Here is a 17,362-nt window from a genome sequence, read left to right on the forward strand (position 1 = left end):
CTTGTGAAGGACTTTCTGTACAAATTCAACAAAACATTCGCGTAAACGTTTACCACCTATTGGTAAACGATTACACCACCCTTTTTCAATGCACTTGACTNANGATTTCATCCAACTACTTTTAGTGAACACAAGACCTTTCAACAACACTAAAACAATCTGTCAAGTTTAATATGTAACAACTAAATGCTAACATTATTTCTCAATTTCAATAACATTACTTATTCATTTAACTGTAATACAATGTGAAACAAGGATAGTTCAATGTAACATCTGTCAACAATAACATTACAATTGAAATTACAAAACACATATGTCCACAACAAAACATTTGTCAAAAATAAGACTTCTACTAATTAAAGTAAATCATCTCTAAACAAACGTATAATAATGTTACACATGTTTTATTCTTAGAGTTCCAGTAAAAGGAGTTTTAAGAGTTTTGCTCTTGAACCGCCTTCGTGACCCCATCCTCGCGAAAGTCTTCATTGGAGCTGGATTAATGCTCGGTGCTCCTATGTCAATTGGTTGTTCAAAGTTGAAATAAAGTTCATGGAAAAGGAGTGTCGAACCGTCAACTGCAACAACCACAAACAAAAACACAAAAATTTCAAAACCCTAAAACAAAAACAACTACAAACTTAACAAAAAAATTCCTAAAAACGGAATGGCCATTTGTCCCTTTCAACAAACGCACTACGAACAAAAAATTGACCTTATTACTTGAAGGAACCCATAACGAACAACGAAATACCCAAACACAATACGGACCAACCAAGGAAATAACCACCAAATAACCACAAACAAAAAGGACAAAAGTTAGAACAAACTTACCTTGCTCGTCGAAAGACCTTGCTGAGTGGAAGCATCCATGCCTCGTCGAAGACACACTCAACACCGCCAACAAAACACTGTCAACACAACAACGATGATGATGGTCACAACGACGGAAAGAATGAATCCGACCACCACACCGGAATGAGAATACCATTGGACCTGCAGTCATAAGGGCAAATGTGTAGAAAATGGTTAGGTTTCACGAAACAACAATACAACCTATGTACTAGAGAATACGTTACTATNNGAACACTTCNACTTACCAAAATAACAAAANCNAACACACAANCANANTGNCAGAGATGACCTTTCACCANANGNACAAAACNAGAGAGACNAANGCTTTCACCAAAACCAGAGACAGAGAGATAGCGCTGCCTTTACCACTTCAACAAATAAATAGCAATGAGTCACAACACAAAAATGACCAAAAGACAAAGATAGCAAGGGAGTGGGTTCACCGAAAAACGAAAGAGAGAGTGCTCCTCGGAGAGAACGAAAGAGCCAATCAGTGGGTTCACCGGAGATTGCAAGAGAAAACCAAAGAGATTGTGGTAATCTGAGAGGACGAAAGAGGCAATGAGTGGGTTCACCGAAGAAAACGAAACAGAAAGTACTAATCGGAACACGGTAGGGCATTTGGTGGTGGTGAAAAAAGCTTTGGAGAGAAGCGAATAAGCACGAAAGAGAAAACGAATGCACAAAAGAAACCGCCAAACGAAAATTTTGGTTTTTTCATTTCAACTATGCCCTTACATGTACTGAACATCGGTTTTTTTTTTATTTAAAATGCACCAACCACATTTTGACACCTGGATAGTGTCAAATTGGTGTCAAATTGTGGTGTTGGAATATCATTTTGCTTTTATTACTAACAAAATAAATGAGACACACAAAATAGTATAGTTCAAAGCTTAGAAGCCCATTTCCACCGTTAGACCCTATTCATGCACTTTCTTCTTCCATTCATCTCTTAGTCTACACATAATTACATAATAACCACAACCATTCATCTCTTAGTCTACACATAATTACATAATAACCACAACTACGACAATACACTAACCTCTTTCCTTTTTGTTCTTCTTGTTATTGTTGTGAGTCATTGCAACACTTATATAGTGAGATGTTAAGCTTCGTGGATCTCCTTGTTTCTCATTTTCAATTGGGTTTCAAATAACTGGCACAATGTTTATCTATGAATATAGTAAGCATTCATCATGTTTATGGTTGATATTAATGTGATCTTTAAAATTATTCACTTGCCGAGGTTCATATTGAATTGATGTGTATGATCATCCATCTTTGCCTTTGTGGTGTTTGTGCAATTAACAATGCTTATGATTGTGTTAGATAGAGGAGGGCACAAGGGTGTGAAGTGCTGAAATAGTGGTGAATAATGGCTGAGAGAAATGGGCCTTCTTCGTTCAAGGTTGGTTTTAGAAAGTCATTGTTTTGCTTCTTTACAATGACATCGCTTATGTTTGTTTTGTCGTGTTCTTTGTTATGCAATCCACGTATCATCCCAATCCCATGGAGTACAATCTGATACCCAACTCAAAGCATTTATCTGCATCAGATGGTTCAAAGTATCAGATGTCGAAGCAAAATGTTGAATCCTCATTTGGGAACAAAAAACTAGTGAAACATGATGGAGGGAAATGCCACCAAAATGATGAACTTGCTATCAAGGTTTACATGTATGATTTAGCACGAGAGTTCCATTTTGGACTCTTGGATTGGAAACCAAATGGGAATAGTGTTTGGCCTGATGTTAGGAACAATATACCTGGTTACCCTGGGGGTTGAATTTGCAACATAGTGTCCAGTTTTGGCTTACATTGGATATTCTTGCATCAGTTAGGAAATAGAAAATGGAAGAAGCTAATGTTTTAGAGATGGTCTTTTGTTTGAGGCAACAGTTGACACATTAATGTACACTGATTTTAATGTTATAAAATATATTAATTTTTTTTATATATTAGCATCGATGTATTTTGAAGGGTAAGTAGAAGGACAATACCAAAACAATAAGCAGAAAATTTGGACTTGTTGACACATGCTACCGTGCATTTATGCTTTAATTCAAGAAAAAGTTGATGATTTTCATGCTTGTTTCGCACCTAAACTTGTTTGTCTTGAGATTTGACCTTTCCCCATTATCCTCACAGTGATAAAAGGGAACAATATCTCCTAATATAATAAAAATATATAGAATCTCATGCAGATAGAGTTCTTTATATTGAATGAACATTCTTTTATAACCATGTCTGATAAAAGAAGTTCAACATTTTTCTAATTCACCATTATTTCCTTCTCTTGCTATTGCATTATAAGTATATTTTGCTTTGAGATTTGGCAGGCGCACGCAAGCTTCCTACCATCAGATTAAAGCTAAATCAGCATGGAAGGTTTTTTAGGTCCCCTCCAAGTACAGACAAAGGACTTAAGTCAATACCTAAACACATTTTTTTGAATAAAACAGAGGAAAAATTGAAGAAGCGTTTACATAAGCTAGACGATGCCATGTGTCAAATGATCTACTTCAGCCAACGGTGAAGTCTTCATCAATTGCTTGGTATCTTAGTGAAGATAGAAATATTCATTGAGTTTGTTAGATTGAATTGTGTTGAGCAAATATCCTCTCTGCGAGAGTTATTGTTTAAGCACTTCTAATCAATCTTTTGATTGTAAATTCTGAAGAGAATTAAAACACTTTATGTTTAACTTTGAGGAGTTAAACGGTAGCTAGACGAGTGTGTCTAGTGGAAATCAGACATGGGTGAAACTTTGACGTTTAACTTAGAGTGACTAAGGATACCAGGTGTGGTGAGAATACTCAGTTGTAATCTTGTTGAAGATTATAGTAGAACCCTCTAAGGTGTTAGAGGAGACTGGACATAGCTTGGTGGAACAAACCAGTATAAAAACGACATTGTGTTTATTGTTTTATTCTTTCTAAATGTTTTTCTTACAAATCCTACAATTGCACATTACTTTAACCGCAACAAAAGCTTTTGTCACCAAACATTTTTTTTTTCTAAAGAGCGAGTTTTATCTAAGTGTTGCAACAGATATATTTAAACGATTGAAAAGTGTTTGTTAGAAGAACTTATAGTTTAAACTGAACTTTAAAGTTGAGCTTTTTTAACAACTTATGTAAACATTTCAATCCTTGACAAAACTGTTAAATTATATCCTTCGTAAAAAATTTCCTACAACATTATTCAAACCTCCCTTCTAGTGTTTTTCCAAGTACTTCATAAACGATGTTTTTCGATAAATGATGCTTTCATAAGCTTTATATCTAAATGATGTTCCTTAAAAGCTCCAAACAAAAAATATACACGTTATACTCTGAACCTCAAGGATGCTCTTAGCAAAACAATACATTTTCAATATCCTAAGCTTAAGCTATGTATCCTTAAATGAGCTAACAAATGATAAGCTATTTCAAACAAGTGATATGCCTTATCATTCATCAACATTTAAAACAATAATTGTTATACAAAAAGGTTATCTTTTTGTGCATGCTCTGCTCTTTTCTTTTGTGCAGATCCTACAAGTACAAGTGTTTATTTACTCTTTTGTACAAGGGAGGTAAAGACATTAAAAGATAGGAAAAAATTCTAGGGATGCTTTCATAATGTTTTTTGCACTAAAGATATCGTACAAGCCTCTTTTGTTAAAGCTCTGCAAAGGTACAAAAAGTTATTCAATGTAGACCTGAGTTTGACACCTTACTTGAAAAGGCTATGAAGTTTACAAGGAAGTCAACATTATGTGTCTAACAAATCTTTCTCTCTGATGCATATAAATAGAAGACTGCTTGAAGAGAAGACAAGAAGAATTTGCTAATATAATGTCATTACTCTATCTTCATATTCTCTTCAATCGTGTAACATTGTACTTTAAGAGAAAATCATTATCAATTCCCAGATTGTCTTCTATTGAATATTATCCTCTCATTGAGAGTTACCAATTTAATCGTCTAACATTGTACTTTAAGAGAAAATCATTATTAATTCCCAGATTGTCTTCTATTGAATATTATCCTCTCATTGAGAGTTACCAATTTATATCTTTTTGAAAAACCCTTTGTGGTTGAGTTGTCAATTCTGAAGAGAATTCAAACACTTATTGTTTAACTCAATTGAGTTAAATGTTCTAGATAGTTGTATACACTTGATACCAAAAGTTGTTAAACTTAGACTAGTTAGGTTGACTAAGAGACCAAGAGAGGTGAAAATAATTGTTGTAAACCTGAAAAGGTAAAACTTGTGTAATCTGCGATAAAATTAGTGGAACCCCTTAAGAGGTCTTAAGGGAGAACTAGATGTAGCTTAGGTTGAGTGAACCAAGATAAAAATCCTCGTGTTATTGCCTTTATTTGTAAATCATTTTCTTAAACGCTCTTTGTAAACACTAGTGTCTAACAACATCATTTGAATGTACTTTTTGAAAAAGTCATTAGATGTTGTCTTACGAAAATCTTTGGAAAATATTATTCAAACACCCCCCCTTTAGTGTTTCTTCTGTGCTTCAAAATTTGTGGATGATTGTATTATCTTACACAATCCATCATATTCTAAACAACATTAATGACCATATTAAGTCTTCTTGATATTACATTGAGTAAAAATTAAATAGAGAAAAAATATTAAATTATTGTTACAAATACATGAACAAAAGTATTATCCAGTTATATTTACCATCTTGACAATGTTTTCTAGTTTTATTATTCAGTCTTTCTTGGGTTAGTTTTACTATTAGGTTTTTCTTGGAAATTTCCTCCATGTTCATAAGACTAGACAAAATTGAGTTGACGTAGTGTCTCCTTTTATAAGTCTCTAAAATTGGGTGGGTGATATTGTGGTTCAAATTAAATGGGGAGGCAGATTTATGAGAACACGAAAACGTGTGTGGGGTGCAGTTAGGGATGCCAATGCGAGCTGACCTGTCCCGTTTTGGTCTACTTTGTACTAAGTGGGTTGAACTGACCCGTTTGTATAAGAAGTGTGGATTAATTTCTCTAGCCTATCCGATATAGGGGGTTACTCCCTAGACCACCCCAACTTCTTCTTCCACCACCCCAATTCCACAATTGTCCCTTAGTGAAAACGTAATGATTAAAAGATATATGAAAAGTTTGAAACAAATTTCCATATCCGATTAATCCTTCAACGGATATCAATATTCGTTGACGGATATCATCCTCCGTTGAAGACCTAATGGATCTCCCATTTCCATAGACCCTTTCAACGATTTTTTTATTTATTTTTTATATCAAAACAATTTTTATTTTTCATAAATAAATATACAAAAAATTTTAAATCAACTACAAATATATCAACACATAAATAACTCTAAAAAAGTTAATTAATAAATCAAAAATCCAAAAAAAAAATAAAATAAAAAAATCGCGAAGGCCAATCAAAAATGGGATATCCGTAGGCAGATATGGACATCCACATTGAAGGCTAACATATATCCCATTTTCGTGGCCTCCAACGTTTTCCTCTTAGTTTTTTCATGCGCAAGAAGATACACCTTATATTACCAACATTTCATAGCATATACAACAGAGCAAAACATTCGAGCGTTATACAGAGCGTAGAGGGGTGTTTGTGAGCAACCTTGATATAAAATGTGGTATTAGGAAAAATCTAAGGAGTTATGTGTCCCACAACACCAACTGGTTTTAGTAATGTGTACGGATGGAACTCTCTAGACATTTTGAAGACCTACCCATGAATCTTGTCAGCAAAGTAACGTTGAGTGTTTGTTGTTGCTGGAACTTCTAAATTCTTACACATGTGATACAACTTCCCTGCGTCAATGGCATCCAGTGTTGCAAGTTCTCCTACGTGTTCATCAATTAGTTCCGCCTATTTCATGAGTATTTTAGCTCTATCACAATAACAATGGAAGCAACGGAAGAAACTTAATGAGAATGGAAGCAACTTAGGAAAAAGGAAATGAAAAATTAAAGAGGAAGAGGAGGAGAGCATGAAGAGAAGAAAAGAGAGAAATGAGTGGTTATGTGGGGGTGTTGGGCTAACGGAAATGATTGCAAAGAAATAAAAAAGGAAGAAAAGGAGAAGAGGAAGAAAGGGGAAAAGAGAAATGAGTGGTTCTGTGGTAGATGCAGCACCAGAAAAGAAGAGTGAATGAAATTAGGGTTTTAAGTTAAAAAGGATAAAAGTAAAAATAAATTTACCTAAGGTTTGTTTAGAAATATAATAAAATTGAAGAGAAGGGTGTGGTGGTGTAGGAAGAAAGGTGTGGTGGTGTAGGGAGTAGCTCCCTCCCATATAACGTTTGGCCCACAAGTCTACGAGCTGACTCGTAACCCACATAAGAATTATAATAAATTTATTTTTATTTAATTAAATTACAACTAAAAATTTCTATAAGTGTAATTTTTAAAATAAATAATATAAACAATTTCATATTTTATAATTTTTAACTACTAGTCTATTGAAAATAGAAATAGCTTTGAATTTAATTGAAACAAAGGAAAAAATGTGAAAGAGAAAGCTACTTTTGAATGGATTTGATGCAAATGAGCTAACTACTTTTGATGGATTGCAAAAGAAACGTGAATTATTAAGTTCCTTAAAAAAAACATGTACGATATGTTTTGTTGGTACTGCTAGATTTTAGAAATTTAAGTTTATGCGGGCTATAGCCCGTTAGCCAACGTAAACTACGAGTTATGTGAGGCAACCTTAAGTGGACCAGTGAACTAAAATATCCAACATACCCTGTACTTTTTGTTGTTGGCTGACGAGTTTTCCACATGGTCCACCCACATTGCCATCTCTAGATGTAATGCATTGAATGCTAACTAAAAGTATATTGAATACTAAATATTTTAGTGATGCACAATTGATTTCAAAGAAGATAAATTCAAGAAAAATATTTTTATATGCATCATAAATCATGCATTAAAAGAAGTAAAATATAAAGGTTAAGATAGGAGAATATCTTAATTAATGGTTGATAATTTGAAAAAAAAAAGATATAACAACTAAAAAAACCTATTATAAACTATTCACTTATTTGGTAAAATATTGTTGGTTGATTGTGCAACCTGCCTTACCACTTAAATTTAGATGACTATCACTTAAAATTATTAGAAAGAGTTTCTTATATTAGCCCATGGTGATTCGTCTTTACAAATATCATTTCAAAAACATTTTTCTTGATGTAATCATAAATAAAGTGGTACCCCACTTCTAGATTCATTAATAACATCGAACATTGATATATCATTTACACAAACTTGCATAATTAAAAATATTTGAACCCTCTGTGAGATAAACAATCCTGAGCAAGATAAACAAAGTTGGGATGTTTATATAATCATCATGGTGTACATAGATATAAAAGAAAACAATATAAACATTAAGAGTCATCTATTCTATGATATTACAACATAATATTTTATTTGAATCGAAAGTAATCTTTTAGATACTTGGGTTCTGAAACCCTTCTCTTGGGCCTTTCACTACGTTCAACTTGCTCATCTTCCAAATCTTCAATTTCACCACTTTCTCCATTTTCCATGACACTTAAATCATGCTTCTCTGCTGATGAAGGAACCACCATTACCTTCCCAAACAGCTTGAAAACAACAGGATTTGTGGCTGCTATTTCTGAATCTGACGAACCAGGCCATTCTGCTTTCTCATGCTCATCACTTTCTTCAATGTTTTTAGGCACATCAGTTGCTGTTGAACTGCTACTACAGCAAATATCCGTTTTCTCTTCTCTATCATTGCCACCAATGCTCATGGAATTAAGTTTATCATTGTCATCTTGAGGTTGGAGAGCTGTTACCTCTTGCAGAACTGAAGTATCAATGGTAGTTTCAGAAACCAACATCTCAGCAGCAGAATGAGTCTGGCAAGGCTCTACTGTTTCAGAAGTAAACACCAACTTATTGATCTCATCTTCCAATTCTATAGTTTCTGAGACATTGCAGCCTTCCATTGCTTCAGATTCCTCATGTTTCAAATCACTTTGATCTTCATTTTCATTGTAGTATGACTTTGCATCCACAGCATCTACCTCATTCATTTGAAATTCTACTATCTCAGAAGCAGGCACAAACTCACTGACTTTTTCTCCCTCTTCCACGATGTTTTGCATAATTAAACAATCACTAGAAACATTGCTTATTATTTCTGTTGATTCTGATTCATTCTTATCTTCAACGGGTTGAAATCCATCATGGTTCAGATTCCTTTGATCCTCCATATTATTGGTATCTGGGTTTACCTCCACAACATTTACCTCATTCACTGGAGACTCTACTATCACAGAAGTAGGCACAAACTCAGTGACCTTATCTCCCTCTTCCATGATATTCTGCAGAATTGTACAATCACCAGAAACAGTGTTTATTATTTCCGTTGATTCTGACACATTTCCATCTTCCTTAGTTTGGAATCCATCACGGTTCAGATTCCCTTCATTGTCCTTTATATTGGTGTCTGATTCTGCCTCCACAAATTTTACCTCATTCACTGGAGATTCTACTATCACAGAAGTAGGCACAAACTTTGTGGCTTCATGCACTAGAGATTCTCCTACTTCCACGATATCTTCCATAATGATACAATCACTAGAAACTGTTCTTTCCTTTGATTCTGACACAATTCCATCTTCCACCACTGGAGATTCATCATGGTTCAGATTCCTTTCATCCTCAACATTATTGGTGTGTGATTTTTGCTCCACTACGTTTACCTCATTCACTAGAGACTCTACTACCACAGAAGTTGGCACAATCTTTGTGTCCTCGTCTCCATCTTCCAAGATATCTTGTATTACTTCTGTTGATTCTGATGCATTCCTATCTTCCACAAGGTGAAATTCATCATGGTTCAGATTCCGTTGATCCTCATCCTGGGCTCCATTTACCTCAATCATTGGAGATTCTGCTCTTTCATATTCTCTTACTTCATCTCCTAGTTCCATTATTTCATGCCCAGTTACACATTTATTAGAAACCGTATTCCTTATTTCCATTGATTTTGACACATTCCCATCTTCCTCAGGTTGGGATTCATCATGGTTCGGGTTCCTTTGATCATCATTTTTATTGCTGTCTAACTTTGTCTCCACAGCATTTACCTCATTCACAAGAGATTCTAATACCTTAGAAGTAGGCACAAACTTCATGGTCTCATCCCCCTCTTGCATGATATCCTGCACAATTTTACTTTCATTAGAAACAATGCTTACAACTTTATCCCTGTCTTCCACATGTTGGGACTCATCATCATGGTTCAGATTCCTCCAATCACCATTTTTATTATTGGTGTCTGACTTTGGAAGAGAATCACACAAGCCAACCAACACATCAGTTGAAACCCTCTCTCCTTGATCTACAGCAATGGCAAGACTGTTAGAGTTTGATCTACATGTGTTGATATCATCACACATTGATGCTTTTAAAACATCATCTTTTCTCCAAAGGAAAAGTCTTCCTGAAGGTGTTCTTCGAGTGCATGGAATGACACGTTTCTTCAATGGAGTTTCAGTCAACTTCTTTTGTGAAACATAATTCACTTTTGAATTTCTTTTTCTACCTGATCTCCTCAGGCCAATTTTTGTTGCACTCAACTTCTCATTCTCTCTACTCTTCCTTTTCTTATCTTGCTCAAAGCATTCAAGCTTGTGAGTTTTGTAGTAGAATTCAACACAATCAGCAATCGTCTTGTGGTCAAGGAAAGAAGCAATTTTTCTAAAATCTTTTCCAAATACTCTAAATTTCTCCACGTAAATCTTTCTCTCATCTGATGTCCAAGGGTTGATCCTAACCCTTTCCTTCTCAACGGCCACTGGATCTTCAACCACTCCATTCCTAGATTTAAACATTGAAATCATTTTATCCTTTTCATCCAAAATCAATGATGGCATCTTCAAGATTCTTTTCTTAACTTCATTTTGGGATTCCTGAAGCAGTTGGCTTGTAAAATTTATCATTTCAGATGTCGGAACCAAGCTTAGCTTCTTTCCTTCTGTAAAAACAGATTGAAATCAAGAAAAAAAGAAGTACAATTATTATTATTACAACCTAAATTAGAGTAAAACAACTATCATATATAAATGTCGATGCATAATTAAAACAAGTAATCTATAGCATGTGCATGACAATGGCATGACAGATGACAATCTATGGCGAAGGTCTACCTTAAAAGTTAAGAAATGTAACTATTATTTTAGAAAACAATAAAAAGTTGTAAGCAATTAAACATTGTCCTATTTCTTTTTTTATATTATTTAAACTTTTATTAATGGAACAACAAGAATAATTAATATTTTTAAAAATACTAATTAAATAAAAACTTTTTGAAAACCTAAAAAGCTTAGCTGGGAACTAAAGATGTTAATCTATTTGTATTCAGACATATATTTCGATCCATTGTTTTTAAATAAAAAATTTATCTTTGTGTTGGAAGTCCCACATCGACTAGAGATAAAATAAATTTATAATATATAAGTGGATGCAAACCTTATCTTATAAGCTGGTTGTTTGGGGTTGAGTTCGGTCTAAAGTTCACTTTTAACATGAGGGGGAGGGTCCATTTCTTTTATAATATTTTAGCAACTTTTAACTCCATATATGCATATCATCTTGAGCCGCTCATTCATGCATGTCATAATTGTCTATATGATCATTTTTATGAAAAGAGTAATGGTACAATGACACACTTTTATACTCACTTGACATAGAGTATAAGGATAAAATAGTTATAAAATGTAAACTTTTGTATTTTTTCAAGAAAGAAGAAAATAAAAAGTAGAGTAAGAAGAGCATGACACACATGGACATTCATTTGACATACTTAACAAGGATAAAATAGTCTTCAACGAGTGAACCTTTATAGTTTTTTGAAAAAAAGAGAGTAAAAAGTATTATTTTTCTAAAAAATAAAAAAGAATAATGTCAAATAAATGTGAAAAATTTAGATATGTCAAAAAATATTTTTCTTATAAAAATATATGAAAATAGAGTTGATATCATTTATTACAATAACGACATGAAGTACAAATAACAATGTGACATGCAAAGGTACATAGGATTATTCAACATGACATTAAGATGACTCATCTTATAAAATGTCTTGTGCCATTTATCCTATCACATTGTTATACTTTAAACACTCTCAGCATCAATTTTACAAAAGATGTCTCATTCATTTTTTTTAACAACAATGAGAACTACATTGAAACGAAATTGAGGTATCGCATGGAAGAATTCTGAAGAAAATTGGGACAGAAAAAAACTATTAAATCAAGAATTTATTTTCATTTATCAATATTGGGATATATCAATAATATTGAATAACTTTTTATTTTTAAGAATTTCTGTATAATGTCAATCAAATTATTTATCTGATATCTATAATCTTCAATTGCAAAGCATTCTGTGACCATATGTCACTAGTGCAGTAAGGGGAATAGACACATGTTGTTTTTCCTTATAAGCATCGATTCTACAACTGAGGCATATACTGGCGAGATAGAAAGGGATAGACTTTATGTCTCGGTCACGAACCGGTTTAAAACGAGAAAGGATTATGTCTCGATTTTTAGACAACCGGGGTAGTAGCATATTTTTATTTTTTTTTTTATTTTTTCAAACTTTAGTTCGTACTGATTCGACGTGGTATGTATGAAGATAACAGAGAAGGTTTTGAAACCTCGGCTGCATCATCCAGACATTCATCATTATCATTATTTTAGTCATTTTCATTTGACTCCTCAAGGTTTTCTTCTTCAAACTTCTTTCCCATGATTTTATCAAAGTCATCAATTCCCTATTAATCTGTAATAAAATAACATAAATGACAAAACAAAACTGAGATAAAACAAAAATAAAAATCTGGATCGGATGAGTTAACAATTGCACAATTGTAGAATACTCCAACCTAAGAAGCACAATCACACAAATTCAAAAATAAAGTGAACTGAAGCAAACTACGTCCACCTTCATGTGATCTTTCCCTCATCAAACTTTTTCCAGCAAAGGCACCCTCCAAATAGGCTTTGCAGAAGTTGTGACCAGTAATGGGGTACTGCATCACCTTGCGACATATTCTGATGCGCCTATGCTCGTAAGAGCCTCTGCCACCAAAGTCGACGTGCCTCCATGCAGCACCTTGAAGGGCTTCACCATGTGCAAAATAATCGTAAAGTTCCCATTTTTACCATAAAGTTCCCATCTTTACTAAAGACAAACAAAAAACCAGAACAAATAACAGCCAAAATGAAACCAGAACAAAGAGAAAGCTTATGGAATGTTGGGGCAGGAATGCGGATCCGAGTCGCTTGGTGGAGTAGTTACGGTAGGCGGAGATTTCACCCAGACAAAGGAGAAGGAGAAGAAATGAAGGTGGCGACGAAGGTTGAGGCGCGAGAGAAACAGGCAGAGACACGACAAGGGAGGAGGCATGGCAATGAGTAGTGGCAGGCGTGAGCACTGGCAAGAAGGAGAAAGGCGAGACTATTGGCAGGACAACACAAGGGGCGGCGCGACGAGCCAAGGAGTTGCAATGGTGAACCCACAAAAGAAGAAGCTACGTAGAGGAAGAATAACACGAGGAAGAAGAAGTTGTTGGCGATGCAAATGAGACGTGTGTAGGTTAAGCTGAGAAAATAAAGTTGAGCTAGTATATCGGTTACAGACTAACCCGAGGTAATATCCTAATATGGCACTGGTTGCCCAGCTACCCAAGGCAATAAGCCAACGTATAGGCACTGGTTGCCCATCAAACCAAGGCACTAGGCCTTTTCAAAAAGTTGTCAGACCTTTCTGTCTGAGCAGCAGTGCCCTATGCAGAGGTATAGGCCTCGGGTCTTATGTTAACCGAGGCAATACCTTCATTCCGCAATGGGTCCATGTGTGACTGATATATATAGCTTTGTACGCTTCGGTTTTTGCATAACCGAAATGTATATCGCTCGTCAGAAACCACTTTTTCTACTAGTGTATAATTAGGTAAAAAAATCAACAAATAGCAAATATCACTTATTATTGGGTCTATTGAGAAAAAGGTTCATCGAGGAGATACAAATATCAATGAGATTTGAGCTGAACCATAGAACCTTAAGGCAATGGATTAATGGGTCTTTCATCTTTATACAATGCTCTCCTTTCTCATTTCTATTCAATGTGAGACTTAGACTTACACTTGGATTTCTAATCATCTCCCTTTCAAAGGTGAGTCCATTTTACATAGGTACACTTCCTACTTTCTCATTTCTATCTAATGTGAGACTTAGACTCACACTTAGATTTCCAACACTAACTAACTAATATATGTAAGGAAGCAAATAGCAAAATTAATGGCATATACTTTTAGCATAAAGTCAATTGCAAAGAATGTTCATACCAGGGAAAGGAAAACGATGACGAGAGAAGGAGCGATTCTTGAGACAATCATTACTGCTATTTCTCAGAGATTGTAAGAGCATATCCTTTTTCCATAGGTAATCCAAGGCTTTATATTTAGTTATTAAAACCTTTTCCTTAAATCTACCAAACATCTCTTTCTCTGCCAACTTTTCCTTTATGGCTGCATTTTCATTGGAACCACTGCACATGACCTTGTGACATTCTTTCGGACAAAGTTTCTCAAATACTGCGCTTGATTCTTTTGCTATTTCTCTGTTGCAAGAAATAATTGTCTCACACTCACACAAACTATCTTCTGTACGCAAGTTAGGAGGAGAAACGGCCATTTTCTCTATATTTCCATCATCAGAGGGTGCAATTGGCAATGCCTCTGGACCGTGACCAGATTGTGATTCAGATTCTATTGTCTTCAGTTCATCTTCTAGTGAACTAATTTTTGTCTGAGTCTCCTCCAATACTTTAGAAATCATAGTTTTCCATATCAGCACCTTTGTCATTGCATTGGATCTTCCTAAACTAGAGCTCAAATCAGCAGACTCTACCAACTTAACAACAGAAGTAGATAAAATATCAACCCTATCTGTGTCCCCCGTTGGAGTTTTTACATGTAAAATATCACCCACACCTGCTGCAAAGCAAAACCTAGGTCACTACAAACAACTAAAACATAGAAGGACACAAAATGTCCATTAATTTAATACATAATAAATTTGGAATCTTAAATAAATCTAACTCACCTTATATATCAAATTTCTATATGATAATGCAACTTCTACATGTTAAGTTTTCTTTTTACATACAACTTTCTTTCAAACACTTATATTTCATTTGCATTCACCTTTCCCTATCTAGGTATACATGAAAGATTTTTGTCCCTTAATGGAAACTGAATTTTTTTTTCTCTTTCTACTGATTTCAATAAATGAACGAAATTCATATTACTCTTTTTGGTAGATTATAAAAAATTCTTTGAATACTTATTAACTTTTGTGATTTTCTATATCTCTTTCTATCTATATCTATATCTACGAATATATAATATATACCTCCTAATTTTAAAATAATTATTCTAGTAATTTCCTTTCTCATTTTCTTATTATTTTTTAGGGAGAATTTGATCTCGACAATATACAAGGATGTGTATTTAAAAAGACCTAATTGATTTTTTTTTGTAAGGTTTACTGGAAGAAGCAGCAAAGAGAATCCAGCAACATACCTGATAAGAAACTGCATGCATCCGAAGTTGAAGTTGGAATAGCAGCAACAGCAGCAGCAGAAGAAACACTTAAACCTTCAACCTCTCTTTTCTTTTTCTCATACTTACTGAGTCCTTCACCCCAATTCAACCTACGCCTCTTCCTACTCTCTTCAATCTCATTGCTACTTTTCTCTAACACATCTGTGTTCTTGTCCTTTTCCTTTCCCGTTTCTCCATGATAGAATCTTTCATAACGACTCCATCTCTTAATCGGATTCAACTGCACAGAACTCTCTCCCTCATTCTTCTTATTCTCATCTTTATCGTAATGTTGCTGAAATTTTCCCCAGCTCTTCATAGAATATATATTTGAGGAAGGTATCACCACATTATCTGTGTCTTTCTTTCTCATATTTTCCATCAACTGGGGTCTAGGATCCCGGGCTCTACTGTTTCTGCCATCACCACCTTTCAGTGTTCTTAGGCCTATGCAGAAAAAAAAATGGTAAATAAATCAAAAAGAAAGAATACTGTAAGTGTCTATGACCAGTGATAAGACCATTTAAGTGTATATAACTCGGTGCAAACCTCATCTTACAAGTCGATTTTATAGGGTTGAGTTTGACTCACATTTTATCATTTCTGTGAAAAACATTGATAGAAACAGTTCTAAAAAGAATCCATGGATGTACCTGATAAGGAACCGTAATCAACAGAAGTTGGAGTAGCAGTAGAAGTTGCACTTTCACCATCACTTTGAATTTTCTTTTTAGCAATTCCATCACTCCAACTCAACCTGGGCCTCTTCCTTGTTTCTTCAGTGATTCTTCCTAAAGAATTCCATTTATTAAATGGCTTCAACTCCATAGAACCCTCCCTCTCATGCTTCATGTTATGATCATTATAAACATAGTGGTTTTGTTCTATATAGTGAAGCCTTTGTTGAGTATTCATAGAATATGCTTGAGAGGGAGATGCTAGCAAATCATCAGAATGTTTTTTCGTAACATTTTCCAAGTACAGGGATCTGTTATCTCTATAGGGTTTAGTGTTTCTGACATAGGAGTTAGATCCAGAGCCATGGTTAGGATTCTCCAGAAATTGCTTCCTACCACCAACACCACCACCTGATGTTTTCCGACCTATATACAAAAAACAAACTAATCACCCTTGGATACAAAGAGAAAAACACACATATATATATATATAAATGATGGACATAAATATTATTTAATAAACTTATTTTCTTATATAATAGTTTTTTTTTAAGTTTCTTTCATTTAAATAAATAAATAAAAGTAATTCTCTATTTTTAAGACAATTTTAAATAAATTATGTATTATATTCACTTAACTTGTTCTCACCAAACAGTTTATAATGAAAAATATAAATAATGGTATAAAAATAATAATATTTTTGATTTAAAAAAAATAAAAATTGTATTTTCATTAAAAAGGAATGAAACCATAGAATATTAATATTATAAAATATATTTAATAATTTACATTAAATACAAGTTTGACTTTGGACAGAGGATGTATGAGTTGTAGATTGTGATGTTAGGTCTCCATGTTCACATTGAAAAAACAAATCTCCATATTTATTATATAATTTATATATTTACAATATTGGAATTTAATTAAATTATGAGTTATTCGAAAACTAAATTTGGTCCATAATTTGGAAAATTGATTTTTTTTTTCGCAAAATTAAACTGGGGATAAAATTATAAGTCCAAAATTATTATGAAATATAGTTTGTATGATAAAAAAAATCTAAAATTAAGAGAGAAATGAAGAAGAAAGAATTTAATGATTTACACATATTTAGTACTTAGATATTAATGTAATTCTTAATGTTATTAATGTAACACTCAATGCTATTAAATAATA

This window comes from Vigna radiata, chromosome 1 (assembly GCF_000741045.1).
Source record: "Vigna radiata var. radiata cultivar VC1973A chromosome 1, Vradiata_ver6, whole genome shotgun sequence".
Taxonomy (NCBI): Eukaryota; Viridiplantae; Streptophyta; class Magnoliopsida; order Fabales; family Fabaceae; genus Vigna; species Vigna radiata.